The sequence below is a fragment of the Amblyomma maculatum genome, chromosome 2, assembly GCF_055883805.1.
Source record: "Amblyomma maculatum isolate TAMU_Amacu chromosome 2, ASM5588380v1, whole genome shotgun sequence".
In the NCBI taxonomy this organism is placed as follows: Eukaryota; Metazoa; Arthropoda; class Arachnida; order Ixodida; family Ixodidae; genus Amblyomma; species Amblyomma maculatum.
In genome coordinates this window covers 196150516-196162810 of record NC_139345.1, presented here as the reverse complement: position 1 = coordinate 196162810, position 12295 = coordinate 196150516, and positions in this window count along the sequence as shown.

The window sequence follows — 12295 nt, the reverse complement described above, 5'->3', positions numbered from 1 at the left end:
CTGTAATTACTAGGCAAGCTCATTCTGCTTGCTCTTAATGGGAAGATTATTGGCAAAGAGATGAAAAACCTACAGGCGCGACGGTAGCATTGCACTTCATTTTCTTGAAAGCTGTCATGAATTTATTGTCTCATTATAGTTTATTTCTTCAGAGACTGCCGTGGAACTTTGACTTGCTTGATCTTTGCTGAGTTGGTCTTAGTTTTGTTTAGACATTCTCTTCATGCATGACAGCCACCGTATGGTCTATCCCTCCTCTCCAGATTTTTACTCGAATATGCGGAATGAAACGTAAACATGAAATTACTTTAACTGCTCACCCACTTTGTTTGCTTTGAATTTGATTGCTTGTTTCCTGCCAAGTGTGAAAAGGGCTGTAGAGAATACTATGCACGAAAGCAGTAGCAGAAATCGAGCAGCGAGTGCAGCTCGAGGGTACCATACGCCTACAGGCTTACTTGCTTTTTGCAAATTTTTCCCGTTTCCTTTACAAGGTTGTCAACTGAATTTCAGAAATGATGCGGTGCCAAGCAAAGTATCTTTAAATGGGAAGAGGGGACAGTGCAATGCTCCCGTGTCACCGGCTGCCTAAATTTACCACCTCTAGAGGCTGATCATAAACTCCATCTCCAGCGGCTAGAAAAAGAGAAAAAAAGTGAAGAACCAAAAGTGCACACAGACGAACCACAGTGCTGGAGTGCCTGTCCCCAGAGGTGGAAAAAAAATTGCAACAAAAGCGTGCTGAAGGCAAAGCAGACCAGGATAGATATACGTTTCCATGGCGTCGGTTCTATGTCGCCCTTGTTGCCACATGAACCTCTGCATTCGTGCGAAAATTGTCCCATCTTTTGTAGTGTACAGGAGTGATGAGAGGTGTGTAAAAGCACAATTACTCATTACAGTGCACAGGAATACTGATTAGGCCAGGTCTCCCTTGCCTTATAGAATGCTGCAAACAGCTCCTGAGACTGAATATAGCTAAACAACCTGCCTCATTATACCGAATGCATACATAGACATACAGAAATGAAATTTCTAGACAAAACCCAGTCGAAAAAAACTACAGAACCTTTTCCAAAATACGACAAAACATCCTGTAGTTCTGTCGTAACCATCATATTTTTCTGTAGTTCTGTAGTGCTTTTCTGTAGTTCTGTAGTTTTTCTGTAGTAAACTTCTGTTGTCTGTAGTTCTGTAGTACTTTTCTGTTGTAACTACAGAAATTTCTGATGTTACTACAGAATGTTCTGTTGTCACAGCAGGTTTCCCGTCAAAAACTGCACAGAAATTCTGTCGTAACATCAGAAAATGTTCTGTAGTTTTTTCCTACTGGGAATGAACTTAAAAGCAGCCATTTTTCAGCTTATGCTTCGTTTCACAGGTCTGAGAAAGTGACAGCTCTAGGAAAACAAAATTTTTGACCAGCATGCCATGAAATAATAGAGCAGAAAAGATGTTCTAGAAATGCAACCTTCCAATTAGTGTTTTAATCATGCACTAAAAGTGTGATGATGATGATGACACTGTTAAACCTTTATGTAAAGAACCTCCATGTAGCGAATTTCTCGATATTACGAAGTTTTTCAATTCCTCAACACCACCTTATTGAAGTACAATACTTCGCTAGTCCCTCATATTTCTGAGGTACTGAGAATTCATGAGAGTGATTTTAATAAAAATCAAATATGACGTTTTTTTTTAACTGGAATCCAATTTGCCCCCTTTGGTTCACAGCTTTTAATTGGTTCACAGGAAGGGAAAAGCACAATATCGGTCACACTCGATTCTGTGGACGCCTGAACTGTGCAGTAAGGGAAAGGAGGAGGGTAGGAGTGAAAGTGGAAAGAAAGAGGAGCCGTAGTGGAGAGCTTCAGGGTAATTTTAACCACCTGGAGATCTTTAACATGCGCTGATATCGCACAGCACACGGACGCCTCGTTTCACCTCCATCGAAACGCAGCCACCGCAGTCGTGATCGAACCCAGGTACTCCGGCACAGTAGTCGCGCGTCTTACCACTGCACCATCACGGTGGCTGTTTTTGAATTTCGGGCGATTTTGGTGCCTTGTGGTGAACACACCTAACAATCTAGAGCTCCGAATTTTGTGTGAAATTAAGAATATAACTCTCATAATAAAGGGAAAAGGATTTAGTGCAAACACCCGTAAGTCATCATGCCGGTATGTAAGGTTGAAAGTGAACTTTTTGCACCGCACGTTGCTCCTGAAGGAAAGTTTACGATTTTTTACTAAATTAACTGCAAGCAACCAAAAGGGATTTTAATATTTTTACAATACGAGAAGTTGCTGAATCTATTGGGTAAAAAGAAATAGTTGACAATACGCTGGTGCGAAAGCAGCAAGTCTCCAAACTTGAAACTTTTTGAAATGGCAAAAATGGCGTTTTTCACCTCCAGTGGTATACAGCTTTTTTCCGAGAAAGCAACGCCATGTCTTGCAAAACTAAGGTTCGTTCCTTTGTGTCAAGACATTTTCCCACCAAATAGATTTCATTGCAAACAAAAATAGTCACGCGACCTCGATGACTGTTCTTATCTGAACACACAATATATATTGTTGATCTCCTTCAAAGCTTACCTGATCAGCGACGCCGATCTGCTCACTTTTGTGCAAGGTAGCGACTCAGCATCTTGTGACGCTTCGGTATGTCATCCTCCGGGCAACCACTAGCCTTCAGGTAGTGCAGGAAAGCAGCCGAAAAGAAACCATAAATTAAGCATATGTGAGGTTAAAAAGCTCAACATATTAGGCACGCTAAACCACAACAACACTGCTGATGCACCTATCTATTCTTTGCACTCTTGAAATGGTCACTGCAGCTTCACAGCAAGCAATATTTGCTGCCTTGCTTACATATTTAAAAATCTGAAGTGAATGTGCTAAAAAGGGAAGCTGGAACACTAAAAAAATCAGTTGCGTAGAATTTTAGTTTTCAGTTCATCAAAACGAGACTTATTCCGAAAGAGTAGAAATGAAAGAGAGCAAGTTTTCTACAAGAGAGCACCACCACCTCATGGCGTTAATTGCCATTCCCTGAAAACCGCAGCACTGGAAGTGCCGGGTGGCGTCACTAAAATATAAAACACAACAAAAAAGAAGTCATAAAGCTATGTTTTTGAATATACATTGCGGTGCATAAACTAAAATGCATACGCAATAAAATAGCTTGCTGGAATAAAATTGCTTGCAGTAATCCTCTGATCATGCCAGTTGCATCCGTCGTGCCATCTTTAGTGCATTGAATCAAAATGAGTAAGAGCGCATTTAAAGACCGCACTACCCGTCGCTTGTGGCGTAATGGATTAACACCACGTGCCTGATTGTAAGACATGTATTCGGTTCCTTTAAGTACAACTATTTTTTTTTCTAAATTCACAACATTCAAATAAATTACGACGTATTACTCCCATGCAGCGCTTCTGCATATTTTATTGAGTACCCAACTCACGTGCGTATTGGTTCTTCTACTGTGGCAGCTTAGCCGTGCGCTGACGTAAACTAATATATCGCGCCTCGCCTTGCGGCGCGGCCGCGGTGGAGGCCGCATGCTCTGCCCCCCCCCCCCCCCCCCCCCCCCTTCCCAAATCTGCTGTGCGCCAGCTTAAGATGAAAATGCACTGTAGAATATACCGTGCAATTCTCCCTGACCTGGCGAAATTTCCATGCATGCAATTTCCCTGACAATTGCCGGTTTTCCCGGTCGCTAGACACCCTGACACTGCTTTGAAACAGACCAGTAATTGAAACATGGTATTTTTCACTTCCTATATACACTCTGACAGCCCCTAACAGTATCATATAGTTGATAACACTTGCTGGAGGGACATGCAGACTTGGCATGCACCAAGAGCTGCAGGACGCTTACTCATGATGCTGCATGATACTCACATGACATGCCTGCCACCTTAGTAGGTGACAACGGAGGGTACACCGCTGTTTTCCCCTTTGCAATATCCTTATTGCACTGTTTGCCGGTCAGGCTACGCTGTGCAAGTACGTTGTTCCCCCACAAGGCAACGGCAAGATGCTTGCAAAAGGAAGAATCCCCTGGCTGGCCCACCAAACACTGTCCAAGTGTCAGTGCTCACGACGACATTATCCGCAAGGTGCACCTGCAGGTATAAAATGAAATAGCAGTAGTACATGGAAACTAAGACACCTTTTGTAGCAAACAATGCTAAAAGGCCACGTCACGATATGACCACTGATGGGTAGGACAGATGGCTGTCCTACCCATCTGTCCTACACAGAGCATTCAGTTACGGTGTGTGCCGAAAGAGTGTTTCTCTGTGAACTCCCATTATGCGATCTCGCTTACAATCATTGCCCTCTTGGTACTAATAATGCAGCCGAACACGTATCCCAAGACAGTTAGCTGCAGCATAACGAAGGCTTCCGGTTGCAATATCTCAGAGGCGCTTTCATTGCGTAACTAGTCCATGAGGCCTCTTTATTCTTACGGTCTCATACTGGGCAATCACATGTCTTAAGCTACTTGCTCAGTGAATTTCCTCGCAACTTACACGTGCTAGTGTTTCTGCTTTTTTTCGAATATATGTGCTTTCGATGGGATGTTTTGCTGAATTATAACTCGTGGGCACGATCGCTGCGCCTTAGTGTAAAAAAAATGCCACATCACTCGCACTACGTGGTTGGGTGCAGAGCGAACTTGACTTAAAGCAAACCATGAGCACAGAGGAGGTAGAAAGTTGCGATTCGGTGCTTAATAAACGGGGATAGGGGGGAAGGGGGGAGGGAGCAGCCACGCCACGCCTCACACTGGGTACAGATGACCCTATTAATGACACTGGTACCATGCTCTTCGAGCGTTTAATTCATTAAATCTCGTACCTGATGCTTATTATATCAGTCTTTACTTTGCACTCAGAACTTATTGACTTCAAAAATTAAGCACCATAAAAATATGCAGCACTGCACTAAGTAAATTAACTTATTGCTTTACCCAGTAACCAACATATATTATTTTTCCTCTACCTAATGTAAAAAATAGCGATTTTCAGAAAATTCACAATGATGCGCCGATATTATTTGAAATTATTTCATATAGAAATATGAGGCAGGAATGACAAGCGATTTGTTAAAGCGAAGCGAACTCAAACAGGACGCTGTAGATCGTATTGCTTGCCGAAATGGGACGAGTAGATACAATCTCCAGAGCGTTTTTTGTAACTTTCAAATATTTGCCCAAACAAAAACTATCGCTGAAGATGCCCATAGTTTATGTTACACTGCATTGAGAGCGGATGCTGTTGAGGCAGCAATGCAAGCATGGCGGGAAAATGATTTCATGATGCGAGGACTGCATAGAAACACACGGCTAGCAGACAACGCGGCCGGCTACGCTCCAGGATTTACTGTCAACTTTGCCACCAGTGGCAGGGCCGTCGCTTTGCACGGGGTGCGTATGCTATTTTCAAAATATTATTAAACCCAGAATAAATGCATCCTGAATTACTTTACTGCACCTAATAAATAGATATACTTTCACCTTGGCCAGAAGGTACAAGCAAAGTCTACATAACAACGAGGCCCTTACCACATCCAATGCAAATTTAAGTTTAAGGAAGGGTAGGTACGTCTACATCCTGGTCACCAGAAATTTGGAAAGTTCCTTTTTTACGCACAACCTTTAGCTGTCACATGTTGGAATTTTCACTTCCATCGTTGCTTAATTATCTCCACACTCACAATATAAATGTAGAAAATGTTAGTATGTCAATGTTGAATACCTTTCTTTGCATCATAAAAGAGATGGTACCTTCGTTAAGAATTCTATGATGATTTCTTTTTTTTTTTTTGTCCATACTGTATATATATGTATTGTGTTCATTACACTGATTGAGCAATTTTTTAACATGCAAATGTAGCTTTCTTATTTTATAATGTTTGCTTCAGTTCATGCAATGTTCTTGCAGATTTATTTTTTCTATAAAAGGTTGTCCTGCAGATTATGCACTGCTCATGTAAACATTTGCGACCGCTGTATGCCTTGTACACAGAGGCTTGAACCTCGTCAAGTGTTTTTCACTTTTGTTTGAGCCCCTGCCGTTTTGACGGAAATAAAACTGAATTGAATTGAATATAATATAATATAATATGAATATAATATAATATAATATAATATTATATGGAATTTAATATAATATGTCATCGACGGTACCGGAAGCATGGAAGAATGCAAACATTATCCTCATTCACAAGAAAGGGGACTCTAAGGACCTTAAAAATTAGACCAATCAGCTTACTGTCTGTTACGTATAAGGTATTTACTAAGGTAATCGCTAATAGAATCAGGACAACCTTAGACTGCAATCAAGCAAAGGATCAAGCAAGGTTTCGGAAACGGTACTCTACTATCGATCATATCCATACCATCAATCAGGTGATAGAAAAATGCGCGGAATATAACCAGCCCTTATACATAGCATTCATTGATTACGAAAAAGCATTTGACTCAGTTGAAACCTCGGCGGTGATGCAGGCATTGCGAAATCAGGGGGTAGACGAGCCGTACGTGAAAGTGCTGGAAGATATATATAGTGGCTGCACAGCAACCATAGTTCTGCATAAAGAAATTAACAAAATTCCCATAAAGAAAGGTGTTAGGCAAGGAGACACAATCTCCCCAGTACTATTCACAGCTTGTTTAGAGGAAGTATTCAGAGACTTGGAATGGGAGCAGTTAGGGATAAGGCTAGATGGAGAATACCTCAGTAATCTGCGATTTGCTGATGACATTGCCTTGCTAAGCAACTCGGGAGATGAACTGCAAATAATGATTGATGACCTAGACAGGAAAAGTAGAAAGGTAGGCTTGAAAATCAATATGCAGAAGACTAAGGTACTGTTCAACAGCCTCGGGAAGGAACAGGAGTTTACATTAGGTAGCGAAATACTGGAAGTAGTAGGCGAATATATCTACTTAGGACAGGTAGTAACCGCAGATCCGGACCATGAAAAGGAAATAACAAGAAGAATAAGATTGGGATGGAGCGCATTTGGCAAGCACTCGCAGATTATGACTAGCAGCTTACCGGTATCGCTCAAGAGGAAAGTATACAACAGTTGCATCTTGCCTGTACTCACCTATGGGGCTGAAACGTGGAGGCTAACCAAGAGAGTTCTACTTAAGTTGAGGACAACCCAGAGGGCTATGGAACGAAAAATGGTAGGTGTAACATTAAGAGATAGAAAGCGTGCAGAGTGGGTCAGAGAAATAACTCAAGTTAACGACATTCTAGTGGAAATTAAGAAGAAGAAATGGACATGGGCAGGACATGTAGTGCGAAGAGAGGATAACCGATGGTCGCTGAGGGTAACAAACTGGATTCCAAGGGAAGGAAAGCGTAGCAGGGGGCGGCAGAAAGTTAGGTGGGCGGATGAGATTAAGAAGTTCGCAGGGGTCAAGTGGATGCAGCTAGCACAGAACCGGGTTAAGTGGAGAGATATGGGAGAGGCCTTCGCCCTGCAGTGGATATAATCAGGCTGATGATGATGATGATGATGATGATAATATGGCAACCTGAAAATGTACTTTTGAATCATTGTCGTCATCTTGTAGAAGAAAATTCAGTCAATAAATGTACCGCTTACCTGACCATTATTATCGCCAATTACAAAAGATGGAGGTAGCTCCAATGGCATTGCAACAGCTGGAAACAATGTATGTTTGATCATTACCTTCAAATGCTAAATTTTCGGTTGCAAAATGTGAAAAGTCGCATGTTCTGCAAATCTCAGTAGTACTTGCGAGCGGGCTAGTTGGCTATATGACTCCGACGACCTCTGGCGCTGCATGGTTGTACACTAAAACAAAACATACACACAAGAGAATTAAACCAAGACGTTAACACAGATGATGCACTCGCTACCAACTGCCTGTTTTTGTGGTAAGAAGAAAGCACAAAAAACGTTGGGTTACAATATGAAGACGAAGTAAACAAAAGATTCAGAAAAATTGCGAAGGATTTCGGGAGAAGAACGGGAATGCGTGAGTGTTCCGTCAATGGCGCTTAACAGCAAGGAGGTGATACTTCTCAGTTTGGACAATGTGAAAAGTCGCTAGAACTAATTTCTCATTATTTTCATGTTATTTGCATTTTATTTTCATTTAATTTTTCCATCCTGAATTTCTTCGCATTTTTTCTAAATCTTTTGTTTACTTCTTTTTCATATTGTAACCCCACGTTTCTTTTGCTTTCTTCTTCATTCTTCTTCATACCACAAAAACAGGCAGTTGGTAGTGAGCGCATCCTCTGTGTTAAGGTCTTGGCTTAATTCTCTTGTGTGTGTATTGTCTTTGTGTATAACCATGCAGCGCCGGAGACTGCAAATCTCAAAGGGGTCGTGACTGCGAATATTTGAAGAATAACTATTGCATTTGATTCCACATTAACAAATTATAATCCTTCAAATTAGAGCTCATTTGCTGCAATAAAATATTTACAACAGAATTTGTTTCATTTCTTTCAATAGCTGTCTAGTCTGGCAACCATTAATGACTGCACAACAAAATCCCACCTCTTGGACCGCAAAAAATGAGAAACTCCACATGAAATAACCTTTTGAACCATACTCTATTTAAAATTCTTCTTTCAAAAGTACGCTCTATGGCTATTCAAGATAAAAAAGCTCAAATTTGTCGTTCTCAAGTGACCCCATCAGCTGCTTTCAGCTTTTTCATGACAGGATCCCATTGCTTCCTACTTAATGTGCATGTGTCATTTAATGAGTCGGATGGCTTTGTGACTGGCCATAGGGTTTTCTTGGCAGGAAATACTGGAGTGGGTTGCCATTACCTTCTCCAGTGAATCACATTTTGTCAGAACTCTCTGCCGTGACCTGTCTATCTTGGGTGGCCCTACACAGCAGAGCTCACGACTTCATCGAGTTTCGCAAGCCCCTCCGCCACGACAAGGCGGAGGGGCGGGGTTAAAGCTCAGCTACTTTGGTCATCTGATGAGAAGAGAGGAGTCGCTGGAGAAAGATTTGATGTTGGGAAAGGTTGAGGGTCGCCGGAGAAGGGGTAGGCAGCGAACGCGATGGTTAGATGGCATTCTCGAAGCATTGCAGATGAAGCTATGTGATGTTAAGAAGATAGTGAGAGACCGGAAAGCGTGGCGTGACATGGTCCATAGGGTCACGAAGACTCGGACACGACTGAACGCCTGAACTGAACTGATGGCTTTGTGATGGTTCCTTTAAATATGCTCAATAAATAACATTATTGGATTCACCTGCACATCAACCTGCGTGCTTCCACTAATTTGTGGCAACTCGTGTAGGGCTGGGGAACATATGGAGACTTTCTAAATATGACATCTAATTTCATTTCAAATATCGCGAGCATTTCCTTTGGCGCATTCTTAAGCAAGAATCACAAACCTACCTTTAGAAGTGCTGGAACCAGAGTTGCCTGCATTCTGAGTCCCTGGAGTATGCCCAACTGAAAAGTAAAGAAGCTATAAAAATATTCTCATGTGTACATGCCGCTCACATTATACACTCGCCGATCGTTTTTTGGACTCGGCGGCACCGGGGATATAATCTGAATAATCGAACAGTCCGAAAAATTCCTGAACTTGAAAGAAAATTCACTTTTCTACAGAAGCTTATCTTCTTTAAAGAAATCTTAACTTCGCTGCTGCTCACAGGGAAAAAAAGAAAATGAGTGGAACGAGACCCTACTTTGAATGCATTGCCCCTCCCCCCGCCCCCCCCCCCCCTTCCTTTCACTTTTTTTCTCTGCTCCAACAGCAACGGTACACAGAGAGCCAATAAAGCTAGTCCATCAGAATGACTCCCTTCGCCTATAAGCTTTCCCGGGCACGCAAAACGGAGTTGTCTGCGACGATGTCTGCTCGCGTCTTTTTCATGCCTAGAAAAAAAAAAAAAAAAAAACCCTGGGGGAAAAACGATCACAGTATTGCTGGCACCAAATTTGGTCTGAAAAATCTACTTTTGGACACTAAGGGTGAGAAATATCGGCTGTGAAAATGTACATATTTTTATGGAGTGCGTGACAGTTCCTGAACAAAGTGCGAAGTATTGTGGAAGCCCGAATTATTGGAGTCCAAAAAATCTGTTGGTTACGGTATTCGTTTCTTACACGACAATGTGTGCATATGTTTAGGTTATAAGGGATGCCGTAATGAAGCATTCCAGTAACTTGAGCCCCGAAAGGTTCATTATCCTGCACTGACATCACACAGCTAGTACATGGACACCTTGCTTTTTCCCTTTGGCGGGGGCAACTGTCTCTTACCTAGTGCTGAACTACTGGAAATTTGACAGGATCCTGCAAGTTTCAGGATGATAAAACATGAACTGAAGTGAGATGAGCATCTACTATAGCAACAAGCGACCGCAGTTGATACAATGCACCCTGTTCCAACGCAGACGCCATATCTAAGTGGTAGATGCACAACTCTCCGCTGCTTTTGTTTTCAGAACATGGCATTACAATAGTTCATGCTTAAAAGCAGCAAAAAATGATGAAACAGAGTAAAAAGACTTCGGTGAACAGTGTGAATCCATTGCTTCCACACAGTTACTCGCAGACTCCTGCATGTCACTAGCAGGAACAGCGGAGCAGGCTGGCGACAATAGGCAGAGTTGGTTTTCAGGGACATTTGTGCTGGACGAGCAGGAATATGCCTGAAGACCCAGGCAGCTCCTCGCTTGCAAAGTGGTTTCCCTTGCAATGTATTTTTAACCTGGTTTTCGTTCAATATAGTCCTATTGAGTCTTCATGTGAAAATGCAAAAAAAAAAAAACTGCATGCAACGAAACATTGCAGACATTTTAAATTTCGTTATAATCAGATTTAACTCCAACTACTACTGACAAATCCTGCTTCCCTTTATGGTTTATTTACATTTGAGAAAAGTGCATTAGAGGCAAAAGATATACCCATAGAATAACACTGAAAAATCTTACTGCGTGGAGCGGCAGGCGCATTATCCCAGCTCTGATCAGGCTCAGTCAGTGGCATTGTGAGGGTGGTGCGGTCGGCACCAGGTGCAGCGCTCAGGGGGGGGGGGGGGGGGGTGAAGCTGGGTAGTAAGAGGGGGCGAGGGGGGGCAAAGTGAATTATTGTGGCGCACATTGGTGACGCTGAGACACTGACTGGCAAGTTTGATCTTCTCGTAGAACGAATTATTTTGTTGTGAGGACTGCTTGAAAACACATGCCTTAGTTTATGCCAGAGACTCCATGCCATTTCAACGTTGCACCAGGCCTGCGTACATGCGGGTGCCTTGGAAACACTAGCATTAACCCAATACCCTCCGGAAGCCCCTGTGCAGGAGCGTGTTAGACACTGGTCGGTACCGCGCTGCCTCACGACCTCTTTATGTGAATGTGCAGTTCACTCTCCTTTCCCAAGCGAGCTGGCAGCATCTCCCCGGCAGTCTTTTGTCTTGTTCATTTATCTCCTGTGCCTTTCTCACCCCTCAGCCAAGTCACACATCCGCACCAGTTGAGGGTGACCCTAGCAACGCCACTAGGCTCAGTGCTGACCATTGGCTCTGGTGGCAGGACATAAGTAAGTTTACAGTGCACAGTTGAACCTCGATATAATGAAGTCCTACTTGCAGTTAATTTCGTCAAACCAAAAATTTCTTTAAGTCAAGGTTTCTGTGTTTTAGCTGCCCAACTGAAGTAACAGTTTCAGGAACACTGCTGGGAACTTGTGAATGCAGAAAATAAGCTAGAAATTCTAGCAATAATAGCACTAACAAGCGCACCAGATGTTATTTTGTATATCAGGAGCACATAATGATTGATAGCGAACAGATGTGAGTACATAATATTTCTCCGCAAATGAGTTGGGCGCCGTCCGCTGCCACAAAATTAGATCACTGTAATGTAATAGCAGCAGGCGGCTTTTCCACCAAAACGATGCTAAAAGGCCTCATCATGGTTGCGGCTGACCGCGTGCTTTCTTTGATGATTGATGACTGGGATGGACGACTCGTAAAAAAAGAAGTGGGTTCATTACACGAGTAAATACGGTTAACGCTTTGTCGCTCCGATTGGGCAGTGACGTCCTAAAACTTCCGCACAGTGGGTTTTGTATGCACATGATGGATTGTGCGGCGGTACACCTGTCATAATTTTGTTTTGATCACAGATCCCAGACTGACGGCAAAATTGGCGCATCAAAGAGCCCATGTAAAATGTGGTGTGTCAGAGCTGAAGTTTTAGTGCTCATCCGATTGTCAAGGTGGCTACTGGTGCATGCATGCGATGCA